The sequence below is a fragment of the Ambystoma mexicanum genome, chromosome 4q (genome assembly GCF_040938575.1).
Source record: "Ambystoma mexicanum isolate Mex_15411 chromosome 4q, UKY_AmexF1_1, whole genome shotgun sequence".
NCBI classification, from domain to species: Eukaryota; Metazoa; Chordata; class Amphibia; order Caudata; family Ambystomatidae; genus Ambystoma; species Ambystoma mexicanum.
The window spans coordinates 369,356,567-369,378,228 of NC_090928.1; the positions used below are offsets into that span (position 1 = coordinate 369,356,567).

The window sequence follows — 21,662 nt, forward strand, 5'->3', positions numbered from 1 at the left end:
ATTGGCCTTCCTTTGACATGTTTAACGCAGTGATGCCCCCCAGCCTCCCCTGCCTCCTTGTCCTCCTCCTTCTTCCATTTCTCTTTGCCCTTTTCTCAGAGTGAGCATATTTTCCTTGCTTTCCTGGCCCACTTAATCCCCCCTTTCCAAAAGGCCTTATTCAGATGTTAATGTGCGCCTGTGCCTGCCCCCTGCCTCCCCATTGTCCACTGACCTTTACCCAATCCCCAAACTCTAAACCTAGCCCTCCCAGTGCCCTTCGCGCATTTATGCATGAATGCACAGCAGGGGTCTGCAGCCTTTGGCACGCTAGATGCCTTGGACTACAACTCCCATGACCCTTCGCCGTTTACTGTGCTAGCAAGGGTTGGTAGACGTTGTAGTTAGTATAAAACACCTAGAGAGCCAAAGGTTGCACACCCCTGATGTATAGGGTTTAAAATAACGAAAACCCCTTTGTGACACACCAGTACAAAGAGGACGGAACGGGTGGGCAAGGGGTCCATTTGGGGGTCCAAATAGGAGATGTTCGTATTAAACCCTTAAGTGGTATGGGCGAGCATGTTAGTCGTGAATCCCCAGGCCCCCTCCCCCTCCCGCATTTAAGTTTGAATCGTTTTTTATATATATTTTTTTTGTAGTAAGGGACCTTGTGTTGTGCCCCCCTCACCTCCCGTCCACCCGGAATTGTGCTCCTTCGCTTGTGGTGAGATGTATATGAGTTTTTCGTCCGGTCCTAACTTGGCCTTAGGCAGTTGCCATACGTGCGACCTTGCACCACAGAGAGGGGTGGTAGATTCGGGGATAACCTTGCCCCGTCCCCATTTCACCCAGGCCCCAGAAAGAATTACTTGTTCTGACCCAGTCGGTCTTTTTTGTATAATGGTGTATTCTGCCCTTCCAAGAGACCACACAATCCAGCACCACTGGCCTGAACGGTTTGCACCCATAGCACCCCCTCCTGCTGCGAACATGGAGAGCCGAACCCCTGGTAATTGAACCCCGCCAGGCAATCTCACCGCCATGCTATGCTAATCCCTATCTGGGCTGCGCCCCTGAACGAAGGAAGTGTGAAAAGGATCAGGAACCCAGAGAAAGAGGGCACTAATAGGAAAGAGTGCAAGTGTTCCTACACTTGGAAGGAACGGTAGGCACTGTGGAATAACTGTGTAATACCAGGGAAACGGAGGGCATCAGAGGGAGAGAGCTATTCCCCAGGCCCCGTGAAAGGATGTGGAAGGCCCAACCCATTCCAGGAGAAGGGGGTCATTCTCGCCGATCGGGATCCATATATTTTGTGTGTGAACTTTTGTGGAATGAGATATCAATGTCAGGTGTAGGGAGCCACCCCCCCTGGCGTGAGAACTTTTTGGACAGTGGTCAAGAAGAACTCTCGGCATCCACTAGGAGTAGGGAGCCCCCCCCCCCTGGTGTGAGAACTTTTTGGACAGTGGTCAAGAAGAACTCTCGGCATCCACTAGGAGTAGGGAGCCACCCCCCCCTGGCGTGAGAACTTTTTGGACAGTGGTCAAGAAGAACTTTCGGCATCCACTAGGAGTAGGGAGCCATCCCCCCTGGCGTGAGAACTTTTTGGACAGTGGTCAAGAAGAACTCTCGGCATCCACTAGGAGTAGGGAGCCCCCCCCTGGCGTGAGAACTTTTTGGACAGTGGTCAAGAAGAACTCTCGGCATCCACTAGGAGTAGGGAGCCACCCCCCCCCCCTGGCTTGAGAACTTTTTGGACAGTGGTCAAGAAGAACTTTCGGCATCCACTAGGAGTAGGGAGCCATCCCCCCTGGCGTGAGAACTTTTTGGACAGTGGTCAAGAAGAACTCTCGGCATCCACTAGGAGTAGGGAGCCCCCCCCCCCCCCTGGCGTGAGAACTTTTTGGACAGTGGTCAAGAAGAACTCTCGGCATCCACTAGGAGTAGGGAGCCATCCCCCCCTGGCGTGAGAACTTTTTGGACAGTGGTCAAGAAGAACTCTCGGCATCCACTAGGAGTAGGGAGCCATCCCCCCTGGCGTGAGAACTTTTTGGACAGTGGTCAAGAAGAACTCTCGGCATCCACTAGGAGTAGGGAGCCATCCCCCCCTGGCGTGAGAACTTTTTGGACAGTGGTCAAGAAGAACTCTCGTCATCCACTAGGAGTAGGGAGCCATCCCCCCCTGGCGTGAGAACTTTTTGGACAGTGGTCAAGAAGAACTCTCGGCATCCACTAGGAGTAGGGAGCCATTCCCCCCCTGGCGTGAGAACTTTTTGGACAGTGGTCAAGAAGAACTCTCGGCATCCACCAGGAGTAGGGAGCCATCCCCCCCCTGGCGTGAGAACTTTTTGGACAGTGGTCAAGAAGAACTCTCGGCATCCACTAGGAGTAGGGAGCCACCCCCCCTGGCGTGAGAACTTTTTGGACAGTGGTCAAGAAGAACTCTCGGCATCCACTAGGAGTAGGGAGCCACCCCCCCCCCCTGGCGTGAGAACTTTTTGGACAGTGGTCAAGAAGAACTCTCGGCATCCACTAGGAGTAGGGAGCCACCCCCCCCCGGCGTGAGAACTTTTTGGACAGTGGTCAAGAAGAACTCTCGGCATCCACTAGGAGTAGGGAGCCACCCCCCCCCTGGCGTGAGAACTTTTTGGACAGTGGTCAAGAAGAACTCTCGGCATCCACTAGGAGTAGGGAGCCATTCCCCCCCTGGCGTGAGAACTTTTTGGACAGTGGTCAAGAAGAACTCTCGGCATCCACTAGGAGTAGGGAGCCACCCCCCCCTGGCGTGAGAACTTTTTGGACAGTTGTCAAGAAGAACTCTCGGCATCCACTAGGAGTAGGGAGCCACCCCCCCTGGCGTGAGAACTTTTTGGACAGTGGTCAAGAAGAACTCTCGGCATCCACTAGGAGTAGGGAGCCACCCCCCCCCCCCCTGGCGTGAGAACTTTTTGGACAGTGGTCAAGAAGAACTCTCGGCATCCACTAGGAGTAGGGAGTCATTCTCCTGGTGGGAGATCTTTTCTGTTATTAGATACCCTTAGCTGTAGAGTGTAAGGGCTAGAGATGGTTTGGACACAGGATGGTGACTGTTTGTTTGACGGACATTCTGACAGTTCTTTTAGTTTTGGTTGAGGCAGGGAAATCCCTCATAGCGAGAGGGCCAGGTAGGTTTTTCTTTAACATCTCAATAAATACTTGAGAAATAGGTCACCCATGTGTCAGCCGGTCTCTCGTGCACCCTAACAATATGTAAAGGTATGATGGGTTTAAAAGACTTGGAAAAAAAAACCTTCCACCTGAACGGTGAAAGTAGGGTAAGTCATTTGAACAAAGTCAGACGCTGCATAGCTCCATCTGGTAGCCATTGCTGGAAGTTGCTCTCCAGTTCAGAGGCAGGTGGGCTTTGCATTGTGGGTATGCAAAGTAGCTCAAATGTCAAGTCTTCCCACCAGGATAGTGTCTTTGTTTATAGGGAAGTGATATTTTATACACAGCATTTGTCAAACCAAGGCAGACAGTTTTCAAGTATTCAGACAACTGCAAACGTGTGAGCTGGGAAACAGACCTTTGCATCAGGGAGGCTGGTGGGGCTGGGGTGGTGTCAGCGAAGATCCATGGAAACAGCTACAGGAGACGTCAGCTCTATCTGCTGTGACCACTGTTTCTCTATGGGTGCAAAAGGCGGCCGCTTGTTATTCAGGGCAGTGTCTCGTGAAGCTGCAATGTCCATCTTTCGGTGTCTTGCAAATATGCATGCACACGTATTCACGTGTACACCGAATTTCATATCCTAGAGCTACCTTGCAGCACTGCGATTCCAGAGTCACGCTGTGATTGGGTTCCGATGAGTGCGTACTTTTACCTTGCAATGCTTGTCCTGTGGGGATCCACCCACTTATGTAGTTGCCAGGCAGTTTTCTCTATATAGTATTCGCCAATGGGCTATGTCATTCGCATAATCAGATACACAACATTGCTGGGTGCACATGCAAAACTCCCCATCATTTGGAAATACTGCCCCATGCGGGGTATGTTGATTGCATGTCAAGCGTAAATATGCGCAGAGGATAACAGCTGTAGTCTGCGCATATCAGGGCTCCTTTATCCGCACAATGTGGGTGTGAATCAAAGAGGCCCATACTCGTCCCCTTGACAAAATGTACATTTTTAAAAATCCATACAATGATCCGCTGCCTCTGCGTCCTCCTCTTCCTCGTCCCAGTTCTTAACTCTTGAAGAAGTCAGCTCATTTTTTGTTACCACAACTTCCCCCCCTGCCCCTCTCGCCCCCCCCCCCCCCGTATAAATATGACCTGGCCAGTCCCTGAGCACCTGTCGTTTGGTCAGCTGCACTGCAGCCTCCTATGGCAGTTTTAGGGACCTGCTGGGCTGTGTCACTGATTTTGAGCTGTATGTTGGGTAGTGCTTACGTAGAGTCAAAGTTTGCATCGTGTGTGTGTGTGTGACGCAAACTCATTAGGAGGAGGGGAAGGGGTGGGGGCACATTTGTGTTTGCCCTGGGCACTGTATTATCTAGAAACTGCCCTGGGTGCACACCCTAATTTATCTTCATTACGGCTCATTCTCGGAAGGGTGAGCGTGGCGCACGCACTCTCACCCGCCCCTCTCTCCCTGGCTTCTCCCCGCGCCCCCTGCGCGCGGGTGGTTCCCTGATACCGAGGTCTCAGGGTGTTCCCTGGGTGAGGGCAGGTCGTTCCTGTGGGGTTAACTCTGCGTGCACTCAGACCCCTCTCTCCCTGGCTTCTCCCCACACGCGCCCGGTTACCCCGATACCCGAGGTCTCAGGGTATTCCCTGGGTGAGGGCAGGTCGTTCCTGTGGGGTTAACTCTGCATGTACTCAGACCCCTCTCTCCCTGGCTTCTCCCCGCACCCGCTGCGCGCGGGTGGTTCCCTGATACCCGGGGTCTCAGGGCGTTATTTCTGTGGGGTTAACACTGCATGCACTCAGACCCCTCTCTCCCTGGCTTCACCCCGCACGCGCCAGGTTACCCTGATACCCGAGGTCTCAGGGTATTCCCTGGGTGAGGGCAGGTCGTTCCTGTGGGGTTAACACTGCATGCACTCAGACCCCTCTCTCCCTGGCTTCACCCCGCACGCGCCAGGTTACCCTGATACCCGAGGTCTCAGGGTATTCCCTGGGTGAGGGCAGGTCGTTCCTGTGGGGTTAACTCTGCATGCACTCAGACCCCTCTCTCCCTGGCTTCTCCCCGCACCCCCTGCGCGCGGGTGGTTCCCTGATACCCGGGGTCTCAGAGGGTTCCCTGGATGGAGCAGGTCGTTCCCGTGGGGTTAACTCTGCATGCACTCAGACCCCTCTCTCCCTGGCTTCTCCCCGCACGCGCCAGGTTACCCTGATACCCGAGGTCTCAGGGGGTTCCCTGGATGTGACAGGTCGTTCCTGTGGGGTTAACTCTGCATGTACTCAGACCCCTCTCTCCCTGGCTTCTCCCCACACGCGCCAGGTTACCCTGATACCCGAGGTCTCAGGGTATTCCCTGGGTGAGGGCAGGTCGTTCCTGTGGGGTTAACTCTGCATGTACTCAGACCCCTCTCTCCCTGGCTTCTCCCCGCACCCGCTGCGCGCGGGTGGTTCCCTGATACCCGGGGTCTCAGAGGGTTCCCTGGATGGAGCAGGTCGTTCCCGTGGGGTTAACTCTGCATGCACTCAGACCCCTCTCTCCCTGGCTTCTCCCCACACGCGCCAGGTTACCCTGATACCCGAGGTCTCAGGGGGTTCCCTGGATGGGGCAGGTCGTTCCTGTGGGGTTAACTCTGCATGCACTCAGACCCCTCTCTCCCTGGCTTCTCCCCGCACCCCCTGCGCGCGGGTGGTTCCCTGATACCCGGGGTCTCAGAGGGTTCCCTGGATGGAGCAGGTCGTTCCCGTGGGGTTAACTCTACATGCACTCAGACCCCTCTCTCCCTGGCTTCTCCCCACACGCGCCAGGTTACCGTGATACCCGAGGTCTCAGGGGGTTCCCTGGATGGGGCAGGTCGTTCCCGTGGGGTTAACTCTGCATGCACTCAGACCCCTCTCTCCCTGGCTTCTCCCCACACGCGCCAGGTTACCCTGATACCCGAGGTCTCAGGGTATTCCCTGGGTGAGGGCAGGTCGTTCCTGTGGGGTTAACTCTGCATGCACTCAGACCCCTCTCTCCCTGGCTTCTCCCCGCAACCCCTGCGCGCGGGTGGTTCCCTGATACCCGGGGTCTCAGGGCGTCATTTCTGTGGGCTTAACTGCATACACTCTCACCCGCCCCTCTCTCCCTGGCGTTTCCCCGCGCCCCCTGCGTGTGCCCGGTTCCCCTGATACCCGGGTCCGCAGGGCGTCGTTGCTGTTGGGTTAACTCTGCGTGACCTCTCTCGCGCTGCCCCTCGCTCGCTGATCTCGTTCCCTCGATGGCAGCAATGTGATGATGTCTGTCGATGTCTGACGGTTTCCGAGTCCCGAGGAGCTTACCTGGCTGCCCTCCCTCTCTCCCAGTCGATCTCAAACAACTCCCCGAGGGCACCTTGGATTGGCCACGCTCCCCGGGGCATACAGTTGTCACAGGCAGGCACCAATGAAAAAGTGTCCCACAGTTGCCAATGGCAACACATTCCTTTTGTGACAGACAGAGCAGTACCCATAGGGGAGGTTTTTGATCAAATGTGATGCACATTGTGCATGTGAAAGAATATTCAGTAACATTGGCCGCACGGTGAAGCAACTTATCAAACTGGCCGACAAGGGCCAACAAAGTGTCCCACTTGGACCCAAAAACGGGCCCACACTGGCATTTCGCGTTTTTGGTTGGTGCATTACATGGGCCAGTCCGAGCCTGCTATGGGGAAGCCCGATGCCCCACTCTGTAACGACGTACCTGGGAGCAGCCCCCACATCTCACGTGTATCTCTGCCCCTCTAGCTTGATGCCTGACCCCCATCTCAACCCAGAGCAACGCGCTGTCTATACGCGTTCACCAGGATGCCTGTGCCCCTGTGTGGGGCTATGCAGGGGCGCGTGCTCCCAGTTAAGTTAACGCACGCCTTCCTTCCCTGGATGCCGCAATCCCACTCCACCTGTGGCCCTCGCCCTCCCTATACCTGCCTGTGCAGAACAGGGCTGGCTCTTTTGGCCAGAGATCAGGAAATACATAGCTTTCAAGCGTAAGTCACGTCCGCCCCTCCACCCCCAAGCATAACATACCGTATAATGCACTCCCGGCGATGGCGACATAGATCACCAAGCTTCCCGCGAGAACGGGCCAGTGAGCGTGAGATGTCCGCTCCCAGCGAAGGCTCGCTCTGTGCGCGGATCTCAATGCGGGGTGAATGGAAAAATGTGGGGGTTCACTGCCGAGCCCCCCCCTCCCCCCGCCCCCCACCGCACAGATTGCGCACCATATAACTGGAAATTCCACACGCGACAGTCTGGAAGCGCTGCGCGCACACACACGGACACACACACTCTCTCTGACTGGACCGGTTGCTGTATATGAGTGTCAAATGGGGCACAGTGCTGCACCCCGCAGTCGCTAAATTCCTGCATGCACCGTCTACCACAGCGCTTCACCTCGTGCTTCGCCATCTCCGCGACTGTATGCTTCCAGGAGAATCTCCTTGCGTGGTCCCAAGATATCCCCAGTGCCCTGGCTACCCCGCTGTGGGTGGTTCGGGGCTCTGGCGGGAGGAGCACTCACGTCGGTACTTCCCTTCATGACGATAAACCGCTGCCTCTTACCGCTCCAGCAATCAGTGCACGAACCCACCGTGCAAAGCAACAGCGCGCTCTTCAGCCTGGAAGCGTGACCACACAGCGCACCACGAGGGTGAGCGAAAAAGTACCTAAAAATCACTCCAGAAATCTTTTATATTCTGGCAAAAATGCCAATGTCGTGTTCCTTCGCCCCAAAAGGGACCTGCAATGCAGGAGAGCCGGGGGTGCAGGTGGGGAAGCTATGCTATGTGGCGGTGGCTTGGCGCACTATGGAGCTTCTTAACATGACTAAGAACACAGCAAATACTGCTTACAAAAATGTTTCAACACGGGAAAACATGTTTGTAAATCAGGCACTTTGTGTGATCTCTAACCGCGAGGATAACTAGCAGCGACGCAGCCCGGGCTTCAGCCCCCCCCTCCCCCCATGTTGGGCTATGTTGGCTCCACCTGGCCGGACAGAACTGGACACGGATGTTAATCGGCACCTGGGATTCGCTGTTGCAAGTACTAACGTAAAGCGATTGGAAGGGTACAGAGGGGAAACGAGACTGCTCATTCTCGCAGCAGTCCTGTAGCAGGTGCTTTCGGACTTAAAGGAGAGAGTTAAGTGCTTGTAACATTAAAGCTGCACTAGAATAGTCTCATTAGAATGTGCAAAGAAGTTGGACGGCCCCCACACAAATAAATGTGCCCCTCCCCCACTGTCTCTGAGGTTAGCGATTCTCCCAGCATGTGACGGTTTTAAACAACACTGTCCGGACAGCAGAAATAATGGCTCTGGAATTCGCGGGGCTCCAGTATCACGGTGTCTTACTTGGGGCCTGGTTCGCAGAAGGCTTTTAGAATTGGCGCATTTCTTGAAAAACGCTTTGAACATCCAGGTGCTTGGTCTTGCGAGAAGACGACTCGAAAGGAAGATGTGTGTGTTTAACATAAAAGACACTGCTTATTGGTATACTCTAATATCCACGCGCATGAAATAAATACAAAAAAATACTAACATACACAAAAGTCAGCAAATGCGCACTCGAGGGGCGGCTGACCCAGAAAGCGCGCGGGTGTGCACAACGCGCTACATCGAAACTACCACCGTGATCGCGCCTCCAAGCTCCACAGCTGGGCGGTTAAGAATGTTGTTCATTCGTGTATTCCAAAATAATAAACTAGTGATTTACGTACCAGACTGATTAAACAGCAAGGACCAAGGAGCATATAGCGCGTAGAAGCTATAGAAAGCTCCTCATGTGCAGGGCAGCGTCCTACTCCTTGTTGGTGAATGTGGGGGCGTGTTGCCCGCTATCCGGGCAGTGGGTTTACATGATAAAGGCGAGACTGACCTGTTGAATAAAGCGCTGGGAACGCGCTGCTTCCTCGGCTGCGTGTGCGTGGGGCGGTGGGGCTGGGAGCGTGTTCTAGAAGAGTCTTTCCTTTGGAGATTCGGCGCTCGGAGGGTTCACGTGAAGGCGCTGATCTGGAGCCCCTCCAGTCCACGCAGGTGGTCGGCAAGCGTGGACATCCGGCAGGTAGCGATGCAGCTGCACCGAAGTCCTCAGGCCAGGCTGCACGCACACGCCGCCCAGTGTGGGGGTAGCCTCTCTAGCCGTGCCCGCTGCGGGTACCCGCGCTCCAGGTGACTGAGCAGCACGCACGCACTAATCCAAAGTCCAGCGCCGAAAGGCCGCTTGCAGCACGCAGGTCTAAAGCTAGAGTCTGCACGCGGAGCAGTGCCCGGCCCTTATATAGCGCCCCCCTGCTGCCAGCGTGCGAGGGAGCTTCCTCCCGGGCCGGACAAATCACCGCCAGGCTCGTCACCGCGGGCCCCGCTATGTGCATTGGCTGCGAGCCGCGCTGCTCCCGCTCGGCGCCGGGCTTGCTTATTTCTCGGGCTCCGAGGCGACCGTGCGGGGAAAACTTGCGAGCAGAAGCCTGGAATGGGATGTCACGCGAGGGCTGGCGTGAGACTCCGTGACCTTGAAACTTGCACGAAGGGTCTGAGGGTGCGTGCGCCTCGGCCGCCTCCCAGTTGCGTGCGGACCGCGCGGCGCTCCGGCTGATGCCGGGAGTGGAAATTGCAGTAATCTCGTGTCTGTCATTCATTCCTTCTCGCCACGGCACGCCGTACCTGACACCGGCCCCGCGTCTGAGGGGGGAAGTGAGACAATGTAAACACGCACATGTCAACTCCAGGGACAGGGGGTGATACGGGAGGAAGGGCGCGGTGACTGAGCACAGAAAGACGAGATAAGGCGCCCCGGCGAATCCAGCGGGACGGGCTTTCTTAGCGTGCGAACATGCAATGCACTGAGCACGAACCTGCGGTGTCTGTGATATTCTGCGTGCAAAGAGGGGAGGCGTGCTTGTTTAGAGTTTGTACTTGTCGCAGAGAGGTGGCTCAGCTGCGATGAGTGCGTTTGTTGAAGCGCAGCGCACCTTTGCACCCTGTTTGCTGCTTTGCCTACACCCCCTCCTCCCCCACCTCGCAAATAACTCTTTCTGTGGGTCTCAAGGTGCTCCTTTGCCCAGTGTCATTCACGCGTTTGCAGGGCCTATTTGCTTAGCCGGCGCTCTTTCTTCTGGCCTGAAAGGGACACCACAGGAATGAATGGGCCCTGACGATCACTGGGGCGGGGGCCATCACTTCTAAACGCAGGCTTCCTGCATGCTTCCCTTAACCTGGGGAGTTCCTTCCCACCAATCAAGGAGCCCTACAATGTTCACTTAGGGCCGGATTCATGGAATTTTTTGCACAGTTCAAAGTGACTTTGCACTCCTGAAAAGCGACTTTGCAATGCTGACACAAACCCTGATCCATGGAAGTGTGCAAAGTGTATTTTTTTTTTTTGCAGAGCTAAGTCAGTGCAAACTTCATTTTGTATTGCAAAAATGACTTTGCACAGCAAAAACACATTTTGCACAGTACCGTTAATCAAGGTTTGTGCTGGCAGTGCAAAGTCACTTTTCAGCAGTGCGAAGTCACTTTGAACCATGCAAAAAATTCCATGGATCTGGCCCTTAAGCTTTTTAGCACGGCCTTATTGAAGACTCATACAGAGTCACACAAATACCCCCTTTTACCCCGTGCCCACAGTGAGCTACGAACCAGGCCAGATATATTTATTTATTTAAATTCTTATAAACGCGCCAGATCAGCCGCAGGCGTCAAGAGGCACAAAAAGGACAAACAACTGACAAGACAAAACAAAATCAGGAATTTTCGACGCTACAGTGACAAGAAGCGTGAACTCAGGAGCCATGAAGAGGAACGTTTTTACATTCTTTTTGAACTCGACCAGAGATGTGGTACTTTTGAGATCCAAAGGAATTGGATTCCAAGTGGCAGGAGCCACAACAGCAAAGATTGTTTAACCAAACTAGGCGAAACCTGGGTTTGCCAAGTTTAGCCTGATCAAGTGATCTCAAGGATCTCGTAGGGGCGTACCGCTGGAAGCGCTCAGTAAGGTAGCTGGGTGCAGCCTGAGTCGGGCACTTGAAAGTGAGTGTCTAGATCTTGAAAGACACCCAGTGCCTGACTGGCAGCCAGTGCAAATTTTGTCTGGATGCAGTAATGGAGTGCCTATTAGAGATGCCCAACACCGCCCTTACTGCCCCATTTTGTGCAAATCTGAAGGGCGGTCACGGAGTGCGCAGTACCAGCCAACAGGCTGTTGCAATAATCCAGCCTTGAATTAATTAATGCAGAGGCTATCATGGACATATTTTTCACATATAGGGTAGGGACGTAGGTGGCCCAGCTGATTGTTAATACAGCCACATGAAGCACATATTTTGGCTACATGTGGTCTCATGCTAAGCTCAGAGTCAAGTGTGACACCAAGGGCCTAATTCACAGAGCCTTTTCCAATGAGGTTTTGCCATTATACAAAGCTTCTGTGAATAAGACTCCAAGTGTTTTGACATTCCTAGCCACAGGAATAGAAACATTGGAGATGAGAAAGGAGGCATATTCAGAGGAAAGACTTTTTAGCATGTGGCTTATGGCAGTAATGAGAATCTCTGTCTTATCTGTGTTAAGGGCCATTGAATTTGCAACCATCCAAGAATGAATGATGGTATAAATGGCGTTGATGGCATGAGAATCTTGAGCATATCTGCCTGATAGTTCAAGGATGACCTGGGTGTCATCGGCGTAGTTGATATGCAGGACACCTAGGTCATCAAGCATAAGGAGAAGAGGGAGAATATAGATATTAAAAAGTGTAGGTGATAGAGAAGAGCCCTGTGGGACACCTTGTGTAAGAGTAGTGTGAGAAGAAGAAACATCATGAATGGCAACTCGTGCAATACGTGGACCCAGAAAGGAGACCAGCCATTGTGTGGATAAGTTAGAAGAGCCCACCAAGGATTACAATGAAGAGGCTAAAAGGTTTTGGTCGACCAAGTCGAATGCGGCCGACAAATCCAGCAACATAAGAAGTGCTGGATGACCACGATCAACAATGGCCGCAAGGTTAGATTTGAAATCAAGCATGGCAGTCTCAGTCCCGTGTCGAGCACGATACCCAGACTGACAAAGCCCAAGGATGGAATTATCCTCGATACATTTCTGAAGTTGAAGATAAGCCACCCAGACTATTACCTTCAATAAAATGGGAACGTTCGTGATCGGATGGTAGTGCTTGGTCTGACAAGGATCAAGGTTGTCCTTTTTAAGCAATGGAGTAATCCATGCCTCTTTGAGATCAGTTGGTACCTGTCCCACCAAAAAAGATTTGTTGATGAGCTTGGTGACCCACGGGCCGATGGTATCAAGTGACTCAACCAAAAATCTGGAGGGAAAGGCATCACCCTTGCAAGTAGTAGGTTTCATATCTAGGATGATCTTGTTGACTTCCGCTACTGTACAATGAGTGAAAGAGAAGGTTGGCTTGGAAATAGATTGCTGCTTAGTAGGGGTTATACCAGGTGTAGGTGCCAAAATAGGGGCGTCATGAGGAACAGACTCCGGGGAGACACTTCAGATGGGAGGCAATTTTCGCTGTGAAGGCGTCAAGAATGGTTTGACACCATGCAGGGTCTTGTACAATGTTGGCCTTGGTGTGAGTCTCGCCATTAAAATTCTGGAGAATCACAAACAGCTCTCTGGAGCTTGATTTGGCTTGACATATCTGTTATTATAGTAGGAGAACTTAGCCAAGATAACGGCAGCCCTGATTTTTTTTACAGCTACTTTATATGTAGCCAGGAGGGCTGGTGACAGATTCTTCCCCCAAGACCGCTCAGCTGCTCTCCTAAAATGTCTGAGGGTGAGAATGTCCTCATTAAACCAATGGTGTGCTAGGTTTTCTGGCTTGACACACTTAACAGTAAAAGAGGCAAGGAAATATATCTTTCTTTTAATTATAGTTAATAGAAATCACCCTAAACTAGACACACCACCTTCTTTGTGGCTCACAATTAACTTCTTGTTACACACATGAATCACAACAATTGGTTAGGAAAACACAAATTACAATACTTTTCTTTCTACAAATTTCAAATTAAATGATCATCAACACTGGTCCATGCATGAAATCACTTTACCACTGCAATGCTGTACAACTTCGGGTTTCTTGCACACTTAAAAGGCTAGCAGTTGGGTTACAGATTTGTACCAATGCAAAAGACATTTATGAGTTCACCCACACGTTTGCTCAAAATAAGCACAGGGTGATTTAGCAGTGGGTTTTTCTGACCCCCTTACTTTGGTCTGTATTGGGGAATTCTGACAGGAAAATTGGGATGATTGAAGAATTTTGGATTTCAGACCAGCCTCCACTTAAATGTCTGTGTTGGGGAAGCTTGGCAGCACAAATTGGGGTGATTTTAGAATTTAGGATTTCAGACCCCCTCCACTTAAAGGCCTGTGTTGGGGATGCTGGCAGTTTAGGGATTTTTTTAGTTTAGGGGCAAAGACACCCCTCTTCCTAAAGAAGTCATGGTCAGAAGGACAAATGGGATCACCCAATTAAATTGCAGTCTACAGTTTTCAGTGTTAATTTTGAATTTTAACAAAAATCACCCTGTGGGTTTCCGCCAAAGGGAATTAAATAAATAATTTTTTTTAGTTAATTAGGCTAAGGATCTAACGTGTTTTGCCCCCCCCACCCACTATAAAGGGAAAGTATTTAAGGCATGCAGGCTCCCCCACGTTTTGGTTTTCTAGGGCTCAGTTCTACTTACATAGAAAACCTCTTTTTAAAGTTCAGGAAAGCCAGCTCCTTTTCAGGTCCCTCTTGGAGGATAGGGCAGGGGTCTGGTCACTCCACTGTCAAGGATGGTTGTCACTCCTCCACTGTAGGACTCAGCCAGTTTTTAGGCCTTCCCAGAAATAGACAGCTCCACCCAGATGCAATCTCTGCAATCTCCTTTGGTGATTCCTTGGGGCTGTCAGATGGTACGTTTCATCAGCTTTCCCCTTTTTTCATGGTGCATCCACTTTATATGGCAGCGATGACACCATCAAGTTTACAATCTTGGGGAGTATACTGCAAGAGTTCTCACAAATAGGATTGGACAGCTACCATTCTCTCTCCTCCGAACTCCAGACCACCTCTAGGATTGGTTTAGGAGCCTAGAGCAGACATATGGCAATTCCCATTTGAAACATTTTCAGATCAGACAGAAACCTATTTTAGATGGCCATTACAATTCCCTGAGTCGTAGGGAATGAATTTTATATCACCAAAATCTCCTGGAAATTACCTAAAAGATGACACGTACATGTAATCAGTGCAACGTATGGTTACAGAGAAAATGACAGAAGTTATATTAATGTTCATTTGTGCAAATGTGAGCTTCCCTTCCTCCAAGCCATTTAACTCTCTCAGCCAGTGTTTTATTTGTCTCTTTGAAGTTGGTTGCCTGAAGTTGTAAATACCTGGGATGCACCAGCTAGAGCATGTGGCCTGCTCATAACTGCCATTTCAAAGACACCAAGGGTGATTCATGGAATGATTGTGCGCTGAAATGTGTGGCTCAAGCGTGAAAAATGCTGCGCACGTGTGAAAAATGCTGTGCATACGTGTGAAATGCACGCATGCTCACGTTACCGATTCATGGAAGGCCCTGCGCCTGGCTTACCTGGGACCTGTGTGGAATATGCGCGTGGCGCACACGTCACTGCGACAACCCGAAAGCTGTGCGTGAGTTGCCCAGTGAAGGCACACAATGTCCAGCACACACACCTAAAAGGCTAAAAAAGGGGCACAACACGTGGAATGGGGAACAATGCGCAAAAATGTGGGCGTATTGGGGGAAGTACAGCAGCGACATCCCCGCAATGCTCACATGCGCGCTAACAACACGTATTCGTGGAATTGAACAGTGCAAACCCACGCACGGCAAAAGACAGGCAAAGCCAGAAACACGTCCACCACGCGAAAGCAGACGGAAGCGCCCCACGCAGCATAAAAGTATGCGCAAACAAACAGCTATGATGAATGTCCCATTTCTCGCAGCAGTGATCGTGGGACACCGCAGGAGGAGGAGGATAGCCAGGCCCTGCATATTCTTACCCAGGACCAGCCTTTTTGGGATGCCTGATGACCAGGTCTATGGCAGGTATAGGTTTCCACCTCATATCATCTTAGACCTGGTCACTGAGTGGGAGGGTCATATCAGCCACCTTGTGCTCCCAAGCACTGAGCCCCTTGGAAAAAGTGCTCAATGTCCTGCATTTTTTGGCCACTGGGTAATTTCAGCAGACAACTGTCTTAGTTGGGGGCATCTCACAGGCCACACAGTCACGCTGCCTACACCAGGTGTTGGCAATCATGACTGCACGCCCCTCAGTCCGCAGGCACATATACATGCCCAGAACACCCGCAGAAAGGCAAGCTGTGGTCCAGGACTTTTACGGGCCGGGACACTTCCCCAAAGTGCTTTGTGGCATTGATTGCACCCATGTGGCCCTAGGTCCACCTAGGGCCACTGAGCACATCTATCGCAACCACAAGCACTGGCATTCCATCAATATGCAGGTTGTATGCGATGCCAAGGGAATCATCACTTCTGTCTATGCAAACTATCCCGGGTCCAGCCATGACAGTTTCATATTCAGAATGGCAGCCCTACACCGGGCTTGGAAGCTGGGAGGCATGGCAACACATGGCTCATTGGTGAGTACAAATGCCTGTGCACATGCATGCATGTCACACACAGGCAAATACACAAACCCAACTAATGACAACCATTATCACCACCCCAGCGGACAGTGCCTGCCCTCTGAGCACCTACATGATGACGCCACTATGGAACCCTACCATCCCAGGTAAGATACAACGCAGCCCATATTGCAACCCGGGGCATAGTGGAGTGCACATTCGGAGTGCTCAAGTCACGTTTCCACTCCCTTGACCGCTCTGGTGGGCAGCTACTATATGCACCCCCAGTAGTGTGCAGGATCATTATGGCAGCAAGTGTCCTGCACAACGTTGCAACCCGGCGGGCATACCGGTGGACATGGTGGTGCCCCCACATCTCCAACCACACGCACAGCCACTGCGCATGGGAGGTGAAAGGGCACATGGCGAGGCAGCCCGTACCCAGCTTGTGGCTACATTTTTCACCTAAACACCCCCCCTGCGGCGTGCACACAGGCCTGGCACATTCCAGGTGACAATTGATGATGACAAAGGGACAGTCAACTGTCACAACTTAACATCCTGAGAATGTGTCCCTGGAATTGCAGCATTGTGTGCATCCCTAGCCACTTAAAGAAACACAATCCTGTATCACCAAAAGACACACATGCAAGCTACAGATTACACCCCCCATGCAAAATAGCACATCCAAATGCTGGTATGTCACCTAAACCTCCCTCAACCCCATGTCACCCACCCAACACACCATGCCATGGCATGCAATGTGAAAACTACAATAAAAAGAACACACATGACACAACTGTCACAAAATGCACCATCACAAATGGAAACAGGCCACAGACAATCCCCTCAGACACGGACTCTGAAGAAAAGAGTGAGAAAAAACATCCTACCTATACTAAAAGTATGTAAATCCATGCCACCAAAGGTGTGAACACCAAAACCTCAAACCTTTGGTGGCATGCATTTCAGGGTATCCCAAAAAAGAAAAGAAAACTGTCGTGCTGCGGGGGTGTCCCACCCAACTCCCAGCTCACAACACAACACAATACAGTGAGTGGTGTTTGCGGCCTGGAAACCCCTGCAGCTGCATGAAAAAACAAAGCATAAAAAATAGCCTGCAGCGTCAGTTCACAATCACGAAAGTCAATGTGAACTTGTGCAGCCGGGACACAGCATCTCTCAGAAGGCAAGTAGTGTGCGCATGGGTGGATGTTGGTGTGGTGTTGGGGTGGGGGTGTGTTGTGGGGGTGTGTTTGCAGGGCGATTCAATGCATGTGAGAATGGGAAATGCATGAACCTACAGTGTAGCATACATTTTCCATAAGAACTACTCTGTTGTGGACACATCTGCAACGTAAACATTTTGACGATCTTGTGACACATCATAAGCAAAACCAACACAGGACTATCAATTTACCAGCATAACAAATCATGAACACAGAACCCAACAGTGACAATGTCAGACAGTGAGGAAACACCATAGCACACGTGCCTCAATGTGACATTGCCACCATACGTCCCCCTACCATCATGAGAGTGGCTTCGACAGCTAAAGGGGACATGGGACTGCATACAGCATAAAGTGCATCAACAATGTATACAGTCAAGGCACTACATGAATAAGCCAAATGAAATCATGCACAGTCAACAATATACTCACCAAAATGCAGTCCAACCATGCACTGGAGAAACCATCATGAATCCCCACTAGGGGTGTATACACAAGTTGGACTACATACTGACCACAGATATGATGGAAGTCCAATGCCTCTGTGTAAGTTACTGTCACACGGTGCCATCCTTGTGAGCCCATGGAAAGGGGAAGCAGGAGTGGCATATGTGTCCGGACCCCAGGGGTGTTGCTAGGTCTGGAAAAGACCCGGGGCTACGCTAATCTCAGAACTGTCGGGACTGGGGGCTAGCTAGCCTTTTGGCTGTAGCTCCTAAGATTCTATCCAGGGCTACAACCAAAAGACCAGGGGCTATAGCCCCCTTAGCCCCCCCCTAGCAACGCCTCTGCCTGACCCCAAGCCACAAACATGTGACAAGCCTGTATGGGCCTAGTTGGAACACACAGTGGATGCCATCGAATGCCACATAGCAACACACTGTAACATAAATGTACAATAGACAAAAAATAAAAATTGCACATGTGTTGACGTTGAGACAAAAAAAAATCTTCCATGGGCTCATGGTCTTCACTGCCCGACCTGAGTGAGAGATAGGTCGTCGTCGTCATCACCCCCTGGTTGTACATCAGGAAGTGTGCATGACACAGGTGTCTGACCACGCAGAGCCCCAGCAAGCCCCTCAACGGCAGAAAGCATGCAGGCCTGGTGAACCTGGCTCTGCCGGAATATGGCACGGAGGTCCCCATGCACCACCTCATGTGTAACACGGAGTTCCTCCTGCAAGGACGCACGTGTTACACAGAGTTCTTCCAGGGATGCCTCACGTGACAGACGGTTTTGCAAAGGTAGCGGGCGCCCCTCTCTCGAAAGAACAGACTTGATAACCTGTTCAGTGGTTATTAACCACTTGAGAGTTCGCAGCCACTGCTTTTACTCACTGTGCCTTTCACAGATGGGAAATATTCATTTGCATATCAGTCTTTGTCCTGCCCAGGAGCAGTCCAGCACCGAAATGCAATGGCAATTCCAACCTGAACGAGAGTACCACCAGCAACCCCATACACGTGTTTCACCCTTGTTGGGGATCATCAGTGAGGTGAAGCTGATGCCTCTCTAAGCACAGTGAGAGGGAGACCACGTCTGGTTGCCCCCAGGAGACCTAGGGTTACCAATCCCAGGTTCCTTGAAAAATAGTTTTGCAAAGGTAGCGGGCGCCCCTCTCTCGAAAGAACAGACTTGATAACCTGTTCAGTGGTTATTAACCACTTGAGAGTTCGCAGCCACTGCTTTTACTCACTGTGCCTTTCACAGATGGGAAATATTCATTTGCATATCAGTCTTTGTCCTGCCCAGGAGTAGTCCAGCACCGAAATGCAATGGCAATTCCAACCTGAACGAGAGTACCACCAGCAACCCCATACACGTGTTTCACCCTTGTTGGGGATCATCAGTGAGGTGAAGCTGATGCCTCTCTAAGCACAGTGAGAGGGAGACCACGTCTGGTTGCCCCCAGGAGACCTAGGGTTACCAATCCCAGGTTCCTTGAAAAATAGTTTTGCAAAGGTAGCGGGTGCCCCTCTCTGGGCAGGACAAAGACTGATATGCAAATGGATATTTCCCATCTGTGAAAGGCACAGTGAGTAAAAGCAGTGGCTGCGAACTCTCAAGTGGTTAATAACCACTGAACAGGTTATCATGTCTGTTCTTGCGAGAGAGGGGCGCCCGCTACCTTTGTAAAACCATTTGTTAAGGAACCTGGGATTGGTAACCCTAGGTCTCCTGGGGGCAACCAGACGTGGTCTCCCTCTCACTGTGCTTAGAGAGGCATCAGCTTCACCTCACTGATGATCCCCAACAAGGGTGAAACACGTGTATGGGGTTGCTGGTGGTACTCTCGTTCAGATTGGAATTGCCATTGTATTTCGGTGCTGGACTGCCCCTGGGCAGGACAAAGACTGATATGCAAATGGATATTTCCCATCTGTGAAAGGCACAGTGAGTAAAAGCAGTGGCTGCGAACTCTCAAGTGGTTAATAACCACTGAACAGGTTATCATGTCTGTTCTTGCGAGAGAGGGGCGCCCGCTACCTTTGTAAAACCATTTGTTAAGGAACCTGGGATTGGTAACCCTAGGTCTCCTGGGGGCAACCAGACGTGGTCTCCCTCTCACTGTGCTTAGAGAGGCATCAGCTTCACCTCACTGATGATCCCCAACAAGGGTGAAACACGTGTATGGGGTTGCTGGTGGTACTCTCGTTCAGATTGGAATTGCCATTGTATTTCGGTGCTGGACTGCCCCTGGGCAGGACAAAGACTGATATGCAAATGGATATTTCCCATCTGTGAAAGGCACAGTGAGTAAAAGCAGTGGCTGCGAACTCTCAAGTGGTTAATAACCACTGAACAGGTTATCATGTCTGTTCTTGCGAGAGAGGGGCGCCCGCTACCTTTGTAAAACCATTTGTTAAGGAACCTGGGATTGGTAACCCTAGGTCTCCTGGGGGCAACCAGACGTGGTCTCCCTCTCACTGTGCTTAGAGAGGCATCAGCTTCACCTTACTGATGATCCCCAACAAGGGTGAAACACGTGTATGGGGTTGCTGGTGGTACTCTCGTTCAGATTGGAATTGCCATTGTATTTCGGTGCTGGACTGCCCCTGGGCAGGACAAAGACTGATATGCAAATGGATATTTCCCATCTGTGAAAGGCACAGTGAGTAAAAGCAGTGGCTGCGAACTCTCAAGTGGTTAATAACCACTGAACAGGTTATCATGTCTGTTCTTGCGAGAGAGGGGCGCCCGCTACCTTTGTAAAATCACGTGACAGACGGACCTGTTCCCGGCTTGCATGGAGATCAGCCGAGGGGGTGCGTTCCAGGTGCTCCATCCTCTGTTCTGCCTGTGTCCCCTGGCCCATAATGAGTGCAGCCAGAGTACTTCTGAGGGGGTTGTTATCATCCCTCAGAGCTTCCCTGTGGGCCTATGCCTCAGCAGCAAAAGCTGAGTTCAGAGCCACCAGTTCAGCCCGGCGGGCCCTGTTGGAGGCCGCCGTGCCCAGCCTGAGTGAATGGCACATGGACTGTGTTGGCTGCCTTGAACCAACATCTCAATCTCTCCCCCCTGTTGCTGTGCAATGGCATACATGGCATTCTCCCACCCAGTGTTCCCCGGTGGCGCACGGCCACCACGTTGCTGAGCACCACACTTGTTGGGCCCAAGGAGACGTGGTCCTTGCTGTGCCAGCACTGCCTGTGGCTGCAGGACTGCATTCCTCTGTCGATCTGCTGCCCCAGGAACAGGAGCAACTGGTGTGGAGTGTGACTCTGCACCCGTAACCACCACAGGCTGACATTCCAACACTGACTGGCCCCTTGAGGGGTCTACCCCCATTGCAGTTGTGGCGGACAGAACATAATCCACTGCAGAATCACCCACGGGCGACGGCATGGATTCATGAGCATCCGATTTAACATCAGAGTCAGAGAGATCCTCAGAGCCGTACCCAGAGGCACGCCTGGACAGGATGGCCTGGAGCACCAATCAATGTTCACGATCTACCACCCCACGACCACCACTGGTGCATGGTTGGTGACCTGAATCCTCCACCCTGTCTGCCATCTCCTCTTCCACTGCTTCCGGTGCATCATCACCTGCAACAAAATAAAAAACACATAAGCACACATGTCAGCAGCACATACCACACACATAGAGAACACAATATTGAGGGCCAACACATGAAGCAGCCATGTCACACACGACACACACTCTGGCATGAATGCAGTGGCAAAGAAATGGAAGGGGACCCTGAAAGCAGACATGGATGTGTGTCAAATGCAAAACCTACACAAGTACTGCATGTTGCATATCAACTACATCACACACAACCTTCTGGCAGGCATAGATCTTAGCAGAAAATTACAGATGTCAACAAAGAGATGGCACTTTGTATAGCCATGGCACAATTCCCAAATAGCCACAGCAGTAAGTCAAATAGAACTGTCCATGACACATGTAAAATGCATGTCAAGATGCGCTAAAAGTAAATTAATACCCAAAAAAGTACAAGTGTCACAGGATGCAACAATGCAAGTGAAACACAGTGAAGGGAGGCACATGGATACATACATGCCAGGTCACTTTGACATCACACAAGTGAATAGGCATGTTGAAGGGTGAAACATGGCTCACAAGTGCATGGGTACAGTGCAGCACATGTG

General features: G+C 51.6%; 1 protein-coding gene across 4 annotated transcripts in view; it reads right to left on the minus strand.

The window, feature by feature from the left end:
- The window catches only part of CYP1B1 (cytochrome P450 family 1 subfamily B member 1), a 48,394-nt gene extending 38,464 nt beyond the window's left edge, over positions 1-9,930 (minus strand). The window contains exon 1 of one of the 4 annotated variants that reach the window (XM_069607940.1): positions 9,047-9,930. The gene's annotated coding sequence lies outside the window, so the exon portion shown is untranslated. The other 3 variants (XM_069607943.1, XM_069607941.1, XM_069607942.1) reach the window with 3 other exon arrangements.
- Between the last annotated feature and the right edge of the window lie 11,732 nt (positions 9,931-21,662).